The sequence below is a fragment of the Rissa tridactyla genome, chromosome 2 (genome assembly GCF_028500815.1).
Source record: "Rissa tridactyla isolate bRisTri1 chromosome 2, bRisTri1.patW.cur.20221130, whole genome shotgun sequence".
In the NCBI taxonomy this organism is placed as follows: Eukaryota; Metazoa; Chordata; class Aves; order Charadriiformes; family Laridae; genus Rissa; species Rissa tridactyla.
Genome location: NC_071467.1, coordinates 29354587 through 29376400, shown reverse-complemented (window position 1 = coordinate 29376400; position 21814 = coordinate 29354587). Strand labels below are relative to the sequence as shown.

The 21814-nt window shown below is 39.0% G+C and overlaps 1 long non-coding RNA gene across 1 annotated transcript in view; it reads left to right on the top strand.

Annotated features, from left to right (window-relative positions):
- LOC128906158 (uncharacterized) overlaps positions 1-20359 on the top strand; it is a 46326-nt gene extending 25967 nt beyond the window's left edge. The window contains exon 3 of the long non-coding RNA XR_008465079.1: positions 18792-20359. This is a non-coding gene — a long non-coding RNA (uncharacterized LOC128906158). The remainder of the gene's footprint in view (positions 1-18791) is intronic.
- Positions 20360-21814: the final 1455 nt, after the last annotated feature.

Below are 21814 nucleotides of genomic sequence, written 5' to 3'. Positions count from 1 at the left end.
GACTGCTGGTAGCACTTTAATTTTATCTGGCAATTACCTTTAGAATTTCAGTCATTAACATGTCAGATACTTAATGGATCCAAGAATTCTTCCACTTTTCTCCCTAACAGCATCTCTACCTGAAATTAATATTTTTTTACTTTAAATTAATATTCCTTTCTCTGCACTTTCCTCTCATCATTTTTTTAATTAATGCCAGAAGAAAGGTAGTAGTGAATAATCGTAGGCTTTTTAGTTTAGGTAGCAACATATGCGGGAAAAGTAATTTTACCGACTCCTGGAGTATACCATTTTAATGCTTTTGAGAGGCAAGAATATGAATATTCTGTTTTATGCACTTTATGACAAGGAGAAAATAATATTATAACAAGGGCTGTTCTGCTATCCATCCTTGTAAAACTTAGTGACGGGTTCTGAATGGTTTTAAGTGATTCTAAAGTATATTTATAGCCTGGCACAAAGCCACCCTGTGTGTTCAGTGTGCTCTTATCAAACCTTCGGTGACTCAGACAGGACACAATTACCAAGCTGTGTGCCAAGGTTCTGTTGTCTTTTCTGAACTGTTCAGTCGTTCCTCTCAAGGGTAAAATCTCAGCAGAATTGCCAGTAGAAATTACTTCCATGCATAGTCATACGCTGCAAGAAGCTGACATTTAGAGTAAGAGAATGGGGACAGTAGGTTGGACCCAAAGCCTACGGCTTCCACATTCTTGATTCCTATTTTTCTCTGACTTCCCCGTTGCCTTTGATAAGTTCACAAAACAAAATTTTTGAACATACGCTCTGATTTTCCCTGCAGTGGAGATGAAAAGGTAATTCCTAGGACTCTTGTCAGACTTCACCTGTGTTGAAACCACTCTCCTTATTCTTCTGCTTCCCACCCACATATTTCCTTATCTCTTAGCTCTAACTACTGCCCACTGTGGTTATCAGTATGATAAAAAAGACAGTTTTTGAGCTCCAGAGAGGCCTTGCCTCTCCCTTCCCCTGCCCAATCCCACAGGGCTGCCTGAAAACAATAGCAGCTATCAGATCCAATGAAATTACTGTCACTTGATGTGAACTTTATGGGGATCAGGTTTCCCACATTACCAACCTGGCTGTCCTTGTCCTGCACATGTAGGAAACAAGGGTTGCTTGGACTGAAATTTTAGGTACTGCAGTAATCCCAGTTCCAAATGGAACAGGTTTTTTTGATACTCTTACAATGATATCTGATTGATTATTTCAATTTTTTTTCTTATATGTACTTTTGGACATAAATTTCATCCTTTATATAGTGAAATTGAACAAAAGCCTGAAACAATTACAGAACACCAAGATAAGAAGAGAGTTAGCAAGATGAATGTTTGGGATAATACTAAATTAATGGGCTCATTTAATATGTATACTGGGACTTTTAAATTCTGTCTGCACTCTTTTTAGAAATACGGCTGAAGCATTTTAAAGTGATTCTTTACCGTTACTAGCAGTTAAAAAAGACACAGAACAAAACAGAAAAATGAAGTCTCAAGCTCTTGGAGGAAAATATTTCTGATTTTGATTGTGGCCTTTCCAGGTAATCAATTGAATTATTTGTAGAGAATAGTTATTTAACACAGTTTCATTATCTGATAAAATTTTATTACCCATGGTTTGTGGTGATATATTTTGTGTAGGAGTACATAAATTAAATCAGGCAGTCTTGTAGAGATTATGAAATAATGTAGTAACTGAAATTAGACCATAAAAGACTAAATAATGAAAGAAAAGGTTGAGTAATCAGAATTATTCTGTATATATTCAGGAAGAGGTCAACCATTAATTTTACAAGGAGAAAGGCAAAGGGAATGGCAGAGTATCAAGATACTGTAAAATGTTTTATTTTTAGGACATTGTTTTATAGCATCTTACCATTGTTCTGAAATATCTTTAAAAGAAATATTATGAAGTTTTGTAAATATAGGTCTTCAGTTATATCAAGTAAATTTTTGTCTGAGGCTAAGGATTATCTGTATATCCTTTGTTTCTGAAGGAAAAAAAATCCTAATAAGTTTTCAGTTTGTTTACCAGTGATAAATTTAATTATAGCAATGAACAAGCCCAGCAATCAGGACAATCCATAGTGGTCTACACCAAGATTATTAACATTCAGGTAGTTAAAAATCAATATGTGGATGTGGCTTAGGCAGCCTTTATAATAGAAATAAAGAAAGCGTCATTTTGTTTATGCAGTAATTAGCTCAGTCACTGAAATTTGCATAGATACTTCTATTATCCTATAAAGTGTAGTTGCCACATTATAGTCTTACAGACATAATGTCAGTAGTATCCTACTGTCATCCCCCCCTTGAATGTAAAACTCAAATCTCATTAGTGTTTCCATCACTAGAATGTTTTTGCCTTTCCCTGGAATTATCCTCAAAATTCTGTTTTATTTATAAAAGCTGTAACTGTATCATATATAATGCAAAATTCCAGTGAAAACTCACCACACACTGTGTTTAATCTGATGGCAAGTGTTGTCAATTCACAGTTTAAAAGTGACCAGATGCCCCCAATGTGATGAAGAGTGTTAGATTTTACCAAACGTCCTGCTGGTATTGAAAGGACTATTCTTAGATTTGTCATTTATTAATTCTCTTAAAGAGGAGCCAAACAAATAACAGACACAGGAACAAGAAAAGCACTACCTCAAAACAAACTCGTATTAGCTCTTACCTTCACGTTATCAATCAATCCTACAAAGACTTCTTGGTGCATAATGGGAGGATCAAAGGCATTGTAGAAGGAAAATTCATTTAATAATAAAAAAGAACAAAGTGAGACAGCATGCCCTAGAGATGAAAATAGGTGGATAGGAAAATAAATAGGTTAGAAAAAAAGTGGTCCCAAAAAAAATAAAAAAACACAAAGGCTGCAAGACCCAAACATCAAAGTTCCAGTTCTGGTAAGAATTAGCTTGCAGTGCCTAACACCAAAAAAAAAAAAAAAAATTAACTGGTTTGGTCATATGCAAGTAGCTACAACAGACAATTAATTTCAACTTGCCTAACAGAATTCATTATTGCTTCTGTCAAATGGTGTGTTTTGTGGTGAAACAAAAACTGGCATGAATACAAAGGTATTCCCAATTTGCAAGGTCAGAAACCGAAACAGTGGCGGGTTTGCTGCACTCGGGAATCATCATCTGTTTAAAAGCTCCACGGTGATATACCAAAAGCTGAGGTAGCTCCTGGTCCTTACTGGTACATTCACTACAAAATGGTAAAGTCTGAAGGCTCTCAGCTGGGCACGCTGAGATGTAGTCAGTCCTCAGCCCAAAGCAACTCTTTCTACTGTAAAACTGAGGATACTGAAGAGGACTGGGGAAAAAGGCCTTCACGTAACCTCAGTTCTAACCTAAATGACAGCAGTTTCATCAGACCATTTAAGTCACTAAATCATATTATTAAAGCAGATTAAGGCCAGAGACTGTCAGAAAAGGTGAACTGGATTTCTCAGGCATTAATTTATGAAAAAAAAAAAAGGTAAAAAGAAACCCACCAGATCTTCTGTCATGTATTCAAGCCATTTTGTTGAAGTTTTCTGTGAAGAGCAGTCAGCCAGTGGGTCTCTCAACGTACAGGATGTGAAACATTAATAATTTCTGAATAAAAGTAATGTTGCTCCAAGTATTTTTTTAAAAATTGGGAGCTCCTTACAGTATACATCCTTAATGAAGTCATTAATTCTGAGGTCTGCTTTTCCACCCGAGTATGCCGGTTATAAACCAGAGTATCATCGCCATTTGCAATAGACTTAATCCCAGTATACTTCAGTGTTAGCAGTGGAAGAAGAGTTAAGTTTCCATGCTGCTGACTGGAGCTTATCAAATTAAAAAGAGCGTAACACAGCACAAATTTTGCTTTGTGTTTAGACAAAGCTAAACGTTAAATTTTGTATAATTATCTTCTCATTTTTTTTGACACTTCTTAAAGGACAGGGTAGTGCAAGAGGTATTGTTTTACATAGAAATTACCTCTGGTTTGGTGAAATGGAGATATGAATGGACTCAATCAGTGCGAGAAGGCAAATGTCAACAGAACAGACATCACACCACTGCTATTTAAGTTAAATCGTTCCATAAGGAGTTTGGGACTGCAGTGAAAGCCAACAGTCATCTCATTGCGCTGTTCTCTTTATTCTCTCAGCAACCCTCCCACATTAACGATCTCACCCACTCTGTTTTTTCTGTAGACCAATGCGCAGCTGTTAATTATTTCTACTTGGCAATCTTCTTTTTCTTCCTACTCCTTCTACTTCCTGCACTATGACCTATTTAGATTTCTTTTTTTTTCCCCCTGTGGAAGAAAGGAAAACGTCAATCTGTATATTTTTTCTGAACATTAGTTACCCTGAGAACAATTTTAATACATTATTAAAAACAGCAGGGATAATGATTTTCTGAATTCCTAACAAAGCACTTGAATTAGCCAAGTCATTCTTTTATTAAATACAATGGTAAGGAAAACAGGTTTGGTACCCTTTCAGCTGAAGCACAGTTCTGCGCACCACTGAAGACAGTTTCTTTAAAACCTGCCAATCACTGCCTTGTCAGCAATTTCTTAAGAATAAAATAGTTTTGATCATTCAGTTTTATCTTTTAGTTTTTAATTGCCTTCTGGTTCTGACTATTTCATGTTTTTTTCTCAGCTTATTCCCTTACTCCCCACAGCCCTCCTAACCAGACCCCACCTCTTTTCAGCCATATAGTCTGACAGCCAACTCAAAAAGGGCAACAAAAGATGTGGTTTCACATTACACTCTATCCAATACAGCTGTCAATTGTTAATGAAAGGAGTGATCTTACTTTTTCCTGTGTCTCGCATGCAGGTCATCTAATCAATCTAAAGGAAAAGAAGGCAAATATATATTTACTCACACACACACTCACACTCTGATCAGATTTATACAGACAGAAGATCCAATGCAAAGAAGAGGTTAGAAATAAATGTCATTTGGCCTGAGAAAGCAAAAGAGGGAAGCATAAAATATGGTCCTTTGGAGTAGTGAGATAGATTAGATGATGTGAACATAATGTGAAACTTGTGCACCCTTGTCTTGAGTACGGCTGGGATGATGTTAACTTTCTTCATAGTAGCCCATATGGTACTGTGGTCTGCATTTGTGGCTAAAACACTCTTAACACACTTAAAACCACCAATGTTTGGGCTATCGCTTAACCTTGTTCACACAGCATCAGGGTTTTCTCTTTTTCCCGCTCTGTATCCCCAGTAAGTAGACTGGGGGTGGGAAAGACACAGGGAGGGGACGCATCTGGGACAGTTAAACTGGTCAATGGGATATTCTATGGCATATAATGTCATGAATAGCAATAAACAGATAGAGAAAGAAGGCAGGTAGGGTGGTGGGTTGGCTTCCGTGGTGGGTTGGCTTCCATGGTGGGCAGTATTCAGAGAATGGCCAGGCATCTGTCTGCCTGTGGGAGATGTTGAGTGATTTCCTTCATTTCTCTGGTTTTTCCTATTCCCTTCACCTATTAAACTGTCTTTATCTTGAGCCATGAGTTTTCTTGCTTTTTTCTTGTTTTCTCCCCTTATTCCCCCAGGTAGGGGGAGTAAGCAAGTGGCTATGCTTGGCTACTGCGCAAGGTCAATACTCCACCATCCTTAATGTACAGAATTATTCTATGTGTATGTCTGATAGTGCAGAGGACAGAAAACCTGCCTACCTCTGGCTTTTCCAAAGGGAGATGATGCCTTCCTTTCAAAGTCTCCCTGAGTTGGGAAATTACAGGAAACCTCAGTAGAGAAGAAGGAAGAGACCTAACTTTGTCCTCTACAACAGTATAAGAAACCTCATAAAGAAGTTGTTCCACGTTATTGTTTCATGACTGCACAAAGAATGCAGGTTTGTGTAATGGTCTTATGACTCTTAAGCCAAAAAAAGGATTGTGGTTGCTTTTCAGAGGATTGGGAATGTGACAGGTCTCACAGTATGAGCAAGATTTCCTTGGTTGTTGCATCATTCTTGTTATCAGCGAATCGACTTTGATTAGACTATGACGTCCTGCTGTCTCTATGAGCAGTTTGAAATTGGCATTTCTGCCACAGGAACAGATCTGTGTGTTGGAATTACTGAGTTACTAACTAGCATGGTGCCTGCTCTGCTGGCCTCTAAATCAACCAGCTTTGTAGTAAGCACATACATGATAGAGTAGTGCCACAGCTTCAAGAGGAGTAAAGGAGAGGAGTGTCGAGAAGGGAATTGTATTTGGACCAACTCCAGGATTCCTCCCAGTGTCATGAATTCAACATTTTCTGTGAGGAGGCATTTCAGAAGGCAGTATTATCACAATAGAATGGTGCCTGCTTAATGAAACAGTGTGTTCTTGAGCGAATGTACTACCACTGCCCTTTGCAGCTCTGACAACGGTTGGCCCAAAAGAAATTAGACTAGCATTTGAATAAGTTTTCCACAGATTAATTGTTCAACATGAGAGTTATGACAATAAAAGTGCTTAAGCCAGCTTTAAAACAAGTTTTTATTGAAGAAAAAAAAAACAACAAAAAACAAACCCACAAACCAAAACAAACAAAATCCTCCTGGATATACAGTTCCTTTCTCTGTATTTTGCACAATGCTCTGTCTAATTCACATTGAATTCAGCATGATCTTGACATCAACTTGGGGTCATCATAGATTTTCAGTGAAGGCTTAGGGCATATGGTACTTGTTCCTAGGAGAAGCTTTCACTTCATGTGCTTATGAAAAGCCCCTCCACCTATCTTACGATCCAAAGCCCAGCCCACAAGTTACACTTCCATTTTGTATTGTGCAGATGTCTATCAGTTTTCTTCTGGAGATCTGTTAGACTTCTGAATTCTCCAAACTGATTTTCTAATGAAATGCAGCTGCAAAGCAATAGGTACAACTGGAAATAACTACTTCAAAATCAGGCCTTATGTCCAAATTTATTCCTTTGCAGCTGATGGAACTTCTGCATAAATACAGACTCCATTTGGTACAAAATTTTTCCTTTTTGTCCCAAAATAGATGGTTCTGTGCACATCCAGTCTTTTCTTCAGGCCACTTATTAATGTGGCCACATTTTGTACATTGTTGTTTGCACATTGTTGAACCTTTCTGTTTTTCAACGACAAACGCCAATTCATAACATCTTGTTCACATCCTGCCCTTCCCTTGCCCCCGGCCCGCCCAAAGGGCTGAAGTTTTCACTCTGCAGCTCCTTGTGTGAAAATAGAAACACTTTTCCTTACTTTGCCTTCAAACAGAGAACTGATAAAAAAGAACATAGAACAAAACCATAAGAGATATTTCATTACACCCAAAAGAGTAAAATATTAACTAAAATGTTATCTAATACATTCTAACAGTCTTATTCCTTGCAAAATGTAACAGGATATAATACCTGAACTGATGGTGTTAGACTCACAGTGCAGTGAAAGAAGTCATCGAATCTCAGAATATCTCTATGTTAATAAACAGTGATATGATAATAAATAACATCTAGTACCTATGCAGATGGAAACTCCCTTGTTTTTCTATTCCAAAATAAAAAGGTAGGTCATTTTTTAGGGATTTGACGAAGATTCTAATCATATGTATATTCACTGATATAATCACTGATATTACATAGTTTTCTCTACAAAAAGATTCACACTTTTTTTCTCTGGCACGTCTCTGATTTTGAAGAAAATTAACCATTCAAAATACAGCTTTCTAAAGTCATAAGCTTTACTGTCCCCTTAATTTTATGATTGAAAATTGTTTATACTGACATCAAAACCCAAATCCAGGAATTTATCTGCTTTAAAGCAGTTTACTTGGTCTGACTAAGTGTCTGTGCACTTCATTTTGATGCTGTCACTTCTTTGCTGTATTCTCTGGGTATATGAGTAAGAAACAGGATGTTTCTTTCTTTGTCAGATAATAAAAACAAGCACAGAAAACAAGTGTAGGATCTCAGTGTGATTCTTGGCTTGCAGTATAGTTTTGAATAGTGTCATCTGACCAGAACAACAGGCTATAGAAACAGACTTGTGAAGAAGCTTGTTCTTAGCTGTTCTTTGTAGGTCATTCCCTGTTTCTCAAAATATATCTGCTTGTTCAATATATAGATATATGAGGTATGTTGAGAACGATTAATTGGAATCACAGAAGTTTTCAGCTTTTCGTTTAACCTCTGTGAGGATAAGACGTATTTTCTCAGGGATATGACAATGCACACAAATGAAATACAGTCTAATTTATAATGTCAGATCAGAAAGTTTGTTTGATTTGATAACTTAATTCCTTCCCGATACAATACTACACAACCTGGTTTAAACTTCATTATAAATGACTGAAATTACATCGAATAGATTCTCTGGTACAGATTTTATTTTATTTCCTTTGGATGAGCACAATATAGCATTCAAGGTAGGTCCATAGCCATGAAATGCAGTAGGACTGCCATTTTATAATGATTATGTCAATACTTAGACCTCAAACCTAATTTCTACAAAGGGCTTCCAAGAGACTTCTGTAAATTACATATACACAGAGGTATGAAGATACAAGAGGACATTTATATAAATACTATAAAATCAAAGTTCTCAAATACATTGAAATCCAGATAGTATTCTAAAGGACCTAAAAGGAAGCTGTTTTCCAAATGAGTTCAATTAATTTGTCTATATGAAATGCAAGGAAAAGAAAACAATTTGAAGAGGAAAACAATCCATTGATACGGGCATTATGTTCATGACAAGCCTACATTCCCCTCCTCACACACTAAAGTATAAAGAGAGACTGAATAATCTAAGGGAAAGGGGGGAAAAAGAGCCCACCATTACTTGACAAACACAGATTTTAATGATTTCTTTGCAACATGTAATACATCATCGTCAGAAGGAGAGATGTGCTGAGAAACACCCCATAGACAGATGCACGCTTGAAGTGACTTTACTTCTACCCCTGCACCCCTCAAGCAAAGGGTCAGAGGTGTGAAACAAGCTTCTGTCTGTACTCCACTCATAGGGGGAGGAAAGAGATAGGGAGTGACTAGAGACTAAAGCCAGCAGCTTTGTATACCATTCAATGGTACATAACACATGTTGCCTAGAACATGACCTTAAATTATATTCCCCCAAACTCATATTCTATTAACAGGACTACTGTAATGCACGTGTCTAACCAGACTCCTTCCTCCAGTTGTTATTCCATACAGAGACTGGTATCTCTGTCTTGCAAGTGTCCACATAACAGTTAAAAATAGGTAACAGCAATGGTGAAATAACAAACCATTCACTCAGCCTCATAACTTTCATTATGCACACAATCTAACACCCTTTCAATACAAAGACAGAAGTCCAGTTCTCACCTCAAAGACTGACAGCAGCAAAAATAAATCTTATGTTGTCCCTGAAGCCCAGTTTAGCTACAGTTATAATATAAAATATCTACTTTCAGTTCACAGAGTGTAGGAGGGAAGGAACACAGTCGTCTACTTATGGAGACAAGATAGCAGGTTGAAAGCATCCTTTCTGGCACCTGAGTTCATTCCAGCATTTTAACAGCTTAAGAACAGTTGCTGTTTTCTGGTATTTCTCATGCCTTGAAGGTCAATTGTGTCTTAGTACATAACGCATCAACCTGAGGAAAACATTGTGTCGTCTAATTGCCTATTTTAAAACCTATTGTGAAAAACCACAGGTTAAATGTTTTGTCAGGGAGAAAGAGATTGATAAATTGCTTAGAAAATAGGAATAGCTCCAGCCTGGATAGAACATGCTCCACAGGTGTGGGCACGGTATCTCTGATAGTTTGAGGTTGGTTTGTTGGCAGTTTTTATTTTTTTAACTTGACAGCAAATGCTAGGTTGTGTCACCAGGAGACATCAGTGAGTATGAGTTGTAATTTAGGGCGGCTGTCCTTTTAGGAAGAAACTCATTCAGTTGAATTATTAATTGGTGTCATCAAAAAAGTAATACAGACTTTCCAACTCACCATCATTTAGACTATTGGGTTTTTCAAGCAAGTCCAAAAATCTGGAAAACTCTGGTGAGAATACATACATCATCTATAAATACTTCTCACCTAAACATGCAGCTGACTATTAGTACCTTTCTAAGAGAGGAATCTGTATCAATTTGAAGGCCTTTGCCTTTTTATTGTTTAATGTTTGATTGGGTTTTTTCCCACTGAAGAAGTTTTAAAAGTAACCCCTAAAGGGTATCTTTTGCCTTGTGAGATTACTATGCCTCCATTCAAAGCCAACAAGTAAGACTCCTTTCTCCCTCTCCGCATATTATAGCGGAAGGCCCCACTAAACTAAAGTTAATTTTTCTAAACTGTCCCTACCGTCCTTCTGTTATACACAAGGGACATTTAATGTAGACAAATGAAGATGGGATGACCATGAATTATATACTAAATTTTGGACGAAAGTTGCTCACTATTTCTACCAGTATTTGGTATACACTTAATATATATATATATAAAGTAATATAGAAAATATATGATATATATATATGAAGTAATATAGAAAATATATATATATATATATATAAAATGTCCTTTTCATACCAACATCTACTAGACTGGCTGCAGGGCGACTGCTTCCCTTTACAATTGTTAAACAACTCATTAATAATATTCTCACGGTGAAGCTGATGTCCCCACTGACTTGAAGCGCTGAATACAGAAAAACGGTTACTGCAGAAGAGGATGTTGAGGAGTCAATTTCCTTGACTTCTCCGATTAAACATTATTTTGAAAAGCAATAATTGTCAAAGGATTGCAAAATTATCTGTATATATGTATGTATATATATATTGCTTTAGCAAAGAGGAATTTTAAGGAATGCACAAGCATAACGTCCACTGTTGTTATTGTCAGAGGGTGGAAGGGTGGCTCTTCTACCACAGCACTTTTTACACTGGATGGAAAGAGAGAGGGCAAGTTGCAGCTCTACCAGAGGATAGGAAAGTGGTGAACAGAGGAAGACAGTCAAAACTCTTACAGGAATCCGCTGAGGCCCAAAACCAGACCATGCAAACACCTCTTTTTCCCTAGTCTGCCTATATTTGAATCTTTAAGCTTACTCTTTTTTTGACTTTATAACGGAGATAAGTGTTGGGTGTTTTGCTGCACACGAGACAGAGTTACATCAGGTGGGGAACGCTGAGTCAGTATTAACACAACACAATAAAAACTTCCCTAATTTCAAAAACAGAGCTTGTCAAAATTCTGTTCTACTGTGGTGGGTTGACCCTGGCTGGATGCAAAGTGCCCACGAAAGCCACTCTATCACTCCCCTCCTCAGCTGGATGGGGGAGAGAAAATATAACAAAAGGCTTGTGAGTTGAGATAAAGACAGGGAAATCACTCAGCATTTACTGTCACAGGCAAAACAGACCTGGGGAAATTAGTTTAATTTATTAGCAATCAAAATCAGAGTAGGATAATGAGAAAATAAAACCTAAATCTTAAAGCATCTTACCCCCACCCCTTCCTGCTTCCCAGGCTGAACTTTACTCTCTAATTCTCTACCTCTTCCCCCCGAGTGGTACAGGAGACAGGGAATGGGGGTTGTGGTCAGTTCATCACACGTTGTCTCTGCCGCTCCTTCCTCCTCACGGAGAGGACTACTCGCACTCTTCCCCTGATCCAGCGTGGGGTCCCTCCTATAGGAGACAGTTTTCCATGAACTTCTTCAGCATGAGTCCTTCCCACAGGCTGCAGTTTTTCACAAAATGCTCCAGTGTGGGTCCTTTCTGCAGGGTGTAGTCTCTCAGGAGCAGACTGCTCCAGTATGGGTCCCCCATGGGGTCACAAGCCCTGCCAGCAAACCTGCTCCAGCGTGGGCTCCTCTCTCTACAGGTCCACAGGTCCTGCCAGGAGCCTGCTCCAGCATAGGCTTCCCACCGGAGCACAGCATCTTTTGGGCATCCACCTGCTCTGATGTGGGATCCTCCGTGGGCTGCGAGTGAATAACTGCTCCGTCATTAACCTCCATGGGCTGCAGGGGGAAAGCGTGTCTCGCCACGGTCTTCACCATGGGCTGCAGGGACCTTTCTGCTCCAGTGCCTGGAGCACCTCCTCCTCCTCCTTCTTCACTGACCTTGGTGTCTGCAGAGTTGTTTCTCTTGCATATTCTCAATGCTCTCTCCAGCTGCATTTTCTGTTGTGCAGCAACTTTTTCCCCTTCTTAAATATGTTATCAGAGAGGGTCTACCACCATTGCTGATTGACTCGGCCTTGGCCAGTGGTGAGTCTGTCTTGGAGATGGCTGGCATTGGCTCTATCGAACACTGGGGAAGCTTCTAGCAGATTCTCACAGAAGCCACCCTTGTAGCACCCCCCTCCACTACCAAAACCTTGCCACACAAACCCAATACCTCTGCTAACCCAAGTGCATCCAGGTGTGACTGTACTTTAATTCTGATTTACTATATTTTTATATTGACTGCTTTGTAAGCATACCCTGGCTCATTTGCATGGAAATGTTCTCATCTTTATTCGTGCTTAGATGTTGCAAAAATTTTGTAAGTATTTACAATCAGTTTTTGATTCTACATTTGGCAATGGAAAGTACATTTTCACTGTAGCATGAAGTCTACATTTATACTGAAATCACTACTTCTACCATTTGTATTAGCACTCAGCTGCCACATTTCTGTTTTCCTAAAGCACATGTATGCTTAGAAACCTTCACAAGATCCTTGCAGCCATCTAGTGACAAGCTGTACATACAAAATGCACACTGCAATGTAGATTAGTAAAACTAGTAGCCTTTGCATAACCATCTGGTGCAAAGCCTTTGGGGTTGATCAACAGTGCATTGTGGGTTGCCAGCACTTTCACAGAAAAATTAAGACAGCTTGTGGTCGGTCAGGTTTACATAGTTCCCTCTGTTATACAACATAACAGCAATTGTAAAAAAATCCTCTCTGATAATTCATTGCATCCTATAATCTACTCGTTCATTTGCTGATTTCAAACTTTTATGTTTCTTGTTAGGCAGAAGCTTGAATGCCAAGTGGATCATTTAGAGTCATCTGGGTTTACGACACTAGACTTTTGTTTTCAGAGATACTTAATTTATCAAATTAACAGGACACTTATTAAACCCAGAATAATCACAGAATCACAGAATGGTTTGGGTTGGAAGGGACCTTAAAGACCATCTAGTTCCAACCCCCCTGCCATGGGCAGGGACACCTCCCACTAGACCAGGCTGCTCAAAGCCCCATCCAGCCTGGCCTTGAACACTTCTAGGGATGGGGCATCCACAACTTCTCTGGGCAACCTGTTCCAGTGCCTCACCACCCTCACAGTAAAGAATTTCTTCCTAATATCTAATCTAAATGTCCCCTCTTTCAGTTTAAAACCATTACCCTGTGTCCTATCACTACACTCCCTGATAAAGAGTCCCCTCCTATCTCTCCTGTAGGCCCCCTTTAGGTACTGGAAGGCCGCTATAAGGTCTTCCCGGAGCCTTCTCTTCTCCGGACTGAACAACCCCAACTCTCTCAGCCTGTCTTCATAGTGGTGTTCAGCCCAAAACTCTGTGACATATTCTGAACAGAACTATAGTTAAACATTTTAAAGTATGCCAGCTCTAGATTTACTTACACATCAGCTCAACAATGTGTAGCCTTTATCAGAAGAAAAGCATTTACCTTGGGAATTCTTTTTCTAGCAGAATTGAATTCAAGTATTTAAATATGCTTTTTAAGTCTAATAGGCATGTCTTAATATATAATGACTGTGGCCCGCCTGAAGAAAAAGTAATACATTTATTGCAAAATCATTCTTCTCTAGTGTACAAACACACTTTTTTTAAAAAAGTATAAAGCTGCCTATAACCTTTCTTTGCTAAATATCTCATAGGAAAAATGTAAGTTATAAAGTTTCTAATAGTAGGGGAGACTACACCTACACACCTCCCTTACCTACACACCCATTGAAGGAATTAATCTGTTCATAGATCTGTTTCAGGTATTTCTTCCTTGGCACCTTAGGAATTGCTCATATCAGTTTTGGGGTTTTTTAAATATTTTTCAACACCCTCTTCTGTTGCAATGACAGTTCTTTACTGCTTCTGGTATCAATTCTTAGGGACAATTCTGAATTTCTCCTGTACAAAAGATATACTCTTTTACCTCAGAAGTAGTCAACTTTCCTGACCATACAAGCCACACATGGAAACACATAGAAAGCATCTATGAAACACCTTGGAGAGTTGAAAAACAGGGATCCTTAATAATTTTTCTAATTGCAAGCGATAACAAAAGTTTCTCAGGGGTGCTGGAATGGTGCGGGTATGCAGCTGGTCTCCAGAGAGATCTGCTCATAATATCCTCAGCACCTTTTGATACCTCATTTCTGCTGTAGCTGAGGATTTGGACCGTGTACCAAAACAGCAGATCCCCTCTGACAGACATGCTGCACAGCCTGTCACTGGCATCACAGCTGAATTGCTTGTGGCTCATTAGCTGCAAGCCTGCTGCACTGACCTTTTTTAACAGATGAAGAACCTTCAGTCTTTGTATTTCTCATTGACTGCCCTCTTCACCCTGCATTGATCTTGATATTTGACCACAGAATTTGGATCAATGAAAGAGGTTCATATTAGGTCAGAAATTTGGTCCTAGATTTGAATATCCTTTTTGTAAAGGAGAGTACTAACTCTATGACAACAATGGCCTGAGACTTAACTGTGGCTGTTAATTCCACCTCAGAAGTGTTCCCAGGCAATGTTTAAAAGTTGGATGATGTGACATTTTGGACTGGATAGGAAATATACATCAAAAATTTTCCCCACAAAACTTACTGTTTAAACTTCCTTTAAGTAAATATTGTATATACCTAAAAACATTCAGCAAAACTCCTTAACAATAACATACTACACTGCAAGTATTTAGCTGCTTGCCAACAAATAATTATTTTTTGTCCTGGTTTCAGCTGGAATAGAGTAAATTTTCTTTCTAGTGGTTGCTGTGTTTCAGATTTGGTATGAAAGGAATGTCAATAATGCATATTGTTTTAATTCTTGCTAGGCGATGTTTATACTTTTCAAGGACTTTTTTCAGCTTCCCATAGAAGCTGAGAAGGAGCATAGACAGAACAGCGGAAAGGCCAGTGGAATATTCCATACCATAGATGACATGCTTAGTATATAAATGGTGGTTGCCGGGGGGAAAATCTGAGATCACTGCTTAGGACAGGCTGGGCAACCAATTCACCAGGTGGTGAGATGATTTGTGTTATATTACTTTGTCTTGTATATTCTTTTACCTATTATTATTATTATTATTATTATTATTATTATTATTATTATTATTATTATTATTATTATTCCCTTTTTTTGTTATTGTTCATTACACTGTCTTTATCTCAACCCATTCCCCTTGTTTTCTCTCTCTTCTCCCTACCCCTCTGGGGGAAAGGGGGAGAAATTTGTGAGCAGCCGTGTGTCTTAGCTGCTGGCTGGGGTTAAACCACAACATTATTTAAAAACATGTCTTTGTTCTATACTTACTAAGGAAGGCAGCAGACTTTTGTGAGCTATATAGGCTTTGCAAAATCATGGTAACCTGGTACACTTAGATTAAAAGAAGCAAAGTATCTCCTTTGAAAAGTCAGTGTAAAGAAAAGAAGCCTAGTTTCATGTCTTCATCATCTGAATTAAAAAAAAGTAAATCTTTTTTAATATTACAGCATATACTGTACAACAGTTTTGCCAGATCTTTTTCTATGTAGGCCAACGATCTTCATGCACTGTAGAATACTTTCACTGCAACAATAATAACCTTTTGTTTACAATAGTAATATTGATTTTGTTGATTTAGAAAAGAAAACTATGAGATCATGTAGGTCAGGGTTTTTTAAAATCAACTATTGGATATAAACTTAAAAGCTTTAGCTATTCTGCTGAAGAGCTAGACAATGATCATATGCATATTCTCTTTCTTCAAGAAACTCTAAGAGATATTAAGGGATCCGATCAAGGGGAGTCTATTGACGAAGCCTTCTTACTCCAGCTACAGGAGGCATAGCGCACACGGACTCTTGTCTTGCTGGGAGACTTCAACCACCCTGACATCTGCTTGAAATGTAGCGCAGCAAGCTGTAGGCAATCCTGTAGACCCCTGGAATGCATTGAGAATTACTTCTTAAGCCACATAATATACAGCCCTGCCAGAGGGGATACGATACTGGACCTGTTAGTCACCAATGCAAGTGAGCAAATTGGTGATGTCAAGATTTGAGACAGGCTGGGCTGCAGTGATCGTGCACTGGTGGAGTTTGCTGTCCTAAGGGATATGGGTCAGGCAATGAGTAAAGTCAGGACCCTGAATCTTAGGAACGCAAAATGCCAGCTCTTCAAGGAGTTAGTCAACAGGGCCCCCTGGGAAACGGTCCTCAGGGACAAGGGAGCAGAGCAGAGCTGGCAGATCTTTAAGGACACTTTCTATAGAGCGCAAGAGCCGTTGATCTCCAGGAGTAAGAAATGAGGAAAAGAAGGCAAGAGACTGGCATGGCGGAGTCAAGACCTCCTGGTCAAACTAAAGGGCAAGAAGGAAATGCACAGGCAGTGGAGGTAGGGACAGGTCTCCTGGGAAGAGTATAGGGACGCTGCCCTGTTGTGCAGGGATGGGGTGAGGAAGGCCAAGGCACGGTTGCAGCTGAACTTGCCAAGGGACACAAAGAATAATAAGAAGGGCTTCTACAGGTATGTATGCCAGAAAAGGAAGGTCAAAGAAAGCATACCCACCCTGATGAGCAAGACTGGCAAACTGGTAACAACAGACGAGGAGAAGGTTGAAGTACTCAACAAATTCTTGCCTCGGTCTTCACTGGCAACCTCTCTCCCCACGCCTCTTGAGCGGATCAGCTGCAAGACAGGGACTGGAGGAGTAAAGTCCCTCCCATTGTAAGAGAAGGTCAGGTTTGTGACCACCTGAATAACCGAAACATACTGAAGTCTGTGGGACCTGATGAGCTGCATCCCTGAGTCTTGAGGCAATTGGCTGATGTAGTTGCGAAGACACTCTCCATGATATTTGAAAAGTCAAGTGAAGTCCCTGGTAACTGGAAAAAGGGAAGAATTCCTCCCATTTTTCCCATTTTTAAAAAAGGTTAGAAAGGAGGACCCTGGGACCTACTGACCTGTGAGCCTCACCTCTGTGCCCTGGAAGATCATAGAACAGATCCTCCTAGAGTCTATGTTAAGGCCCATGCAGGACCGGGACATGATTCAAGACAGCCAGCATGGCTTCAGCGAGGGTAAGCCCTGCTTGACCAACCTCATGGCCTTCTATGATAGAGTGACTACATCAGTGGACAAGAGAAGACTTGTAGGGCCTTTGACGTGGTCCCCCACAACATCCTTATCTCATACCTTATACCATTGGCCTCAGCCCATCAATCCAGCCTGTCCAGGTCCCTCTGCAAAGCCTTTCTACCCTCAAGTGGATCAACACTCCCGCCCAACTTGGTGTTGTCTGCAAACCTGTTGAGGGTGCGCTCAATCTCCTCGTCCAGGTCATTGATAACGATATTAGAGAACTGGCCTCAATACCAAGCCCTGGGGAACAGCACTTGTGACCTGCCACCAACTGGATTTAACTCCATTTACCACCACTCTCTGGGCCTGGCCCTACAGCCATTTTTTTACCCAGCGAAGAGTACTCCCATCCAAGCCATGGACAGCCAGTTTCCCCAGAATAATGCTGTGGGAAGATGGTTCTACTGTGATGAGAAAGCCTAAATCCATTATGAGTAGCAACTCCTGTTTAGATGTAGATGGTCAGGAAAGATCAAAATTAAGAGGGCCTTAACACAGAAACAGGAATAGAAAGAAATCAGCCTGAAGTCACACAAATTAACAGCAAAGCTATGGACAGACATTTTGTCTGTCTTTCCATAGACCAAGTTATAGGGCATAAGGAGAGTGTAACAGGGAAGAAAAAATCCATAACAGCCAAATCATATGTATGTATCCAGTATCAGTCCAATACTGACAGTGACGTACTGTCTCTCTAGTATGTTTCCTCCATTATATTTTTGTCCCCTCCATAAATATTGAAAATTCAATAAGGGCTACCTTACTAGCTGAAGAGTCAGGCCTTTGCATAACATTGCTATGTTGTCTCCTTTCAGTGAAGCTAAAAATGTCGGTTGAAGACACACGGTGGAAGTATTACGTAGGTTTCAAATCATTACCTGATATTTCAGCTACCTAGCTTTGAAAAAGCTATATTAAATCACTTAAAACACTTTTGTAACAAAATGCTAATCACTTGTTTTGAATGGAGAAAGTTTTGTAATGAGACAGGAATGATCAGCCTAAAAAGAACTCTCACATGCGTGAGATTATGTCACCAGCATAAGACTTTATAAAGAGGGAGATGATGAGTTCAGGGATGAAAATTTAAATACTGCAAAATTATCTGTTAAAGTGCAAGAGGTAAACGTGGACAAAAAAATTGCTGTCTAAACGGTAAGCTGGTTTTCATAGTGCTCATTTTTCAAAATGTTCTTGATTACCTTTGCAGCCTTAATTGTGTGGTGTGCAGAGGTCTTCTAAGCAGGGCTCCTGAAACTGAGTAAGCAGATTTTAAGTTGAACATTTTTAGACTAATGACTGAAAAACTTGTGTAAATTTAGCAAGTAACCATTTGACATAATGCTGGTGTTTTAGAAAATGTGTTCTATAAGGACTTTGCCATGACATTTTGGCTATATATTAGCGGCATTCACTTTGAGGACCATTCTTTATTTCATTCCTTACACAGGGAGAACTGTCCCTGGAGTGAGGGCACCCTCGACGCAGGCTTCTGTTCTGTGCCTGGCTTCATCCTGGGCTCAAGCATGCAAGGCACCAAACACTGGTCGACTCCAGGAAGGCAGATGAACATATGCTTAACTTTCAGTTTATAAATGCTTCCTTGAACTCTGTTGGGGCACTCTGTGCATGACCACGACTAAAGTTTGAACCAAAATACTTGTGGTTTGTAGGCAGTGATCCCACCACATGAACCATTGTGTTCTTTGGATGAGGTTTTGGTAACCGTACTAAACTGCTCTGGGCTGAAATCCACTCTGTTACTCCTATTGTTCGTCTGTATCTGTCCCTATTGCTTACACTTTTCCAACACTGTGCTATTTTCCATGTAAGCAGCAAGAGTGGAAATGACTTAATTTTCTGTTTCCACTAAATATATGTGTTTATGTGGTGCATGTAACTACGTGGAGATGTTCAGTGCCTGTCTGCATTTCTTGACTTTGGAAAAAAACCCACCACCCTTTTAAGTGCAAGGAATCTTCCGGTCTAGCAGTGGCAAGTGGTCTTGCTGTGAGGTTACTGAAGATGGAAGCAACTACAGAAAGAGGAGGTTCAATGAATTACAGGTTTTCTGATTTAGTTTCTGTTTTCTCCCCTTTTACTCTAAAAGAAGTCACCTATAAAACACCTGTTGTCTTTTCATGTATGAAGAAATACAACTATTCAAAATTTCCTGGAACAACGCGTAGCACCTATTTTATCTAAATAAAATAGAGGAATCCATCCGTCTTTGCAATATTTCTCTTTTGTAAAAAGACCCTCATTTTGTAAAAAGTCTCTGTTTTGTAAAAAGACCCTCATTTCCACTGGGAGATGGATGTATTGAACTGGTAGTAGAACAGCAAGGGCTATTTTGCCTTGACATAGTACCTATTTTCTAGATGAATGATCAAAAAGAATTGAAATACCTTTATTTTATAACTGATTTTGTGGAATTATGTATAAATCTGTTGGAGGTCTTTTCAGGGATTTTTTTTTTAAATTTATGTATGCCCATGTCAATCTTTCAGGGCCTTTTGTCTCTTTGCTTCTGTATCCCATTGCCTGTCCTTTGATTCTGTGCAATTTCCTTACTAAACCAATATTTATATGAACTGATCATGACATCTTTTTTGACATTTATTTTGCAATGTTTAATAAAGGTTAGAGTAAATGTAATGCCAAAATTACTCTGTAAAATTTCATTGCAATGTTTTGCAAATTATTATAACACAAAACAATGGGAAAAAAGAGGGGAGAATAATTCCATTTATGTAAAACTGTAATTCTGATTTAACTCACACATGGCTAATACATGTGATTTTATTTTGGGAAATGTGCTACACCATTGTTTTCTATAATGTCTACCACATGCTGTCTGTTGCTTTTGCATTTAAGAATAGTATTTTGTACTCCAGACAAAATAAAACTAAGTTGTTCTCATATTTCTAGACAAACCAGTGCTGTGATGGTTAAAACATCAGCACGACACATATCATTTCTGGTTGAAAGGGTTAGTGAAGAGCCAAAAATGCCTTCTCTGTGGCATTCTAAGCTACCTAATGTATGTTGGTATGTACCCTGGGTTTTCTAAGCCAGTACTATTTATTTCTGCTAAAGTGCTTGTATGTAACTTTGAAAAGTTATGGGTGGAATTATCAGTTTGGTTTAAGATCAGCAGGGCTAAAGCTAAATTCCTAATCTGTCTTTCCCCTTGTCTCTGTCACCTTGGATTACACCATCAGAGACATGGAATCTGGATGTTTTTCGCTTCAACTTTCCTTCATGATCTGTACATGCAGATTATGTCTACATTTACCATTTCTAGTCACACAAACATGCAGCTTCTTCCAGAATCTAACGATCTTCAGGTCTTCTCTTATTTCATACCTCTTACAGTGCAGCTTACTTTTTCTGCTCTTAACGTCATACAAACGGTTCCCTTTCAAAATGTTTCTGTTAGAATCATCTTGATTCTTTCTTCACCCCCTTCTTACCTGTTAGCTTCCTTTCTTCTGCTGCAGTAAATGACTATCTTTACCAGCACGGCCTCTCAGTATTTTACTAAATACTACTTTAGTAAGTTCTGCTTTTCTTTCTTCTTCCTCATCCCTATAACCCATGCCTTTTTCTTTTCCCCTTCCTTCTTTTTTTTTGACATAGAAGATGGAAGTTGAAGTAAAAAAATAAAATAAAAGGTTTGCTTTGTCTGTATAATAGCACGGCAGGATATAGGTATCTTGCCTCTAGGAACTACAATAACAATAAATGAAGGTCAATCAATGCAAATTCTGATATACAGAACAGAGAGGAGGGAGGATAGCCTCACTTGTATAGCAGTGGTTTGAAATGTATTTTTTCAGTGATCTGCTGTTAGATAGATGCTTGTATGCAGCATCCACATATCCTAAGACTTTGCCCTGGAAGAGCTGATAATACTGGACCTGCCACCTTAGAAGGATCTTGATGCTAAGTAGAGTTTGTACAAAAAAAATTTCTTTCATAACATTATGCTTAGAAATTATCAACAAACTGCTTGTATGAAAAAAACCAAAAAGTACTTTCCCCAAAATCTAAGCATTTATGTATTGCAAAAGGTGCAAAAGGTAGTAGATTAACTTCACTGACTTGCTTTAAGACTACGAAAATAGAATGATAGACCTATAGAATCATAAGTTTGGGTTGGAAACATCCTTTAAAGATTATCTAGTTCCACTCCCCTGCAATGAGCAGGGATGTCTTCCGCCAGATCAGGTTGCTCAAAGCCCCATCCAACTTGACCTTGAGCACTTCCAATGATGGGGCATCCTAAATTTCTCTGGCCAACCTGTTCCAGCGTCTCACTACCCTCGTCATAAAAAATTTTCTTCATTATCTCCAATCTAAACCTTCCCTTTTTCAGTTTAAAACTGTTGCCTCTTGTCCTGTCACTACGGGCCCTGGTAAAAAGTCTCTCTCCACCTTTCTTATAAGCCCCCTTTATATATTGAAAGG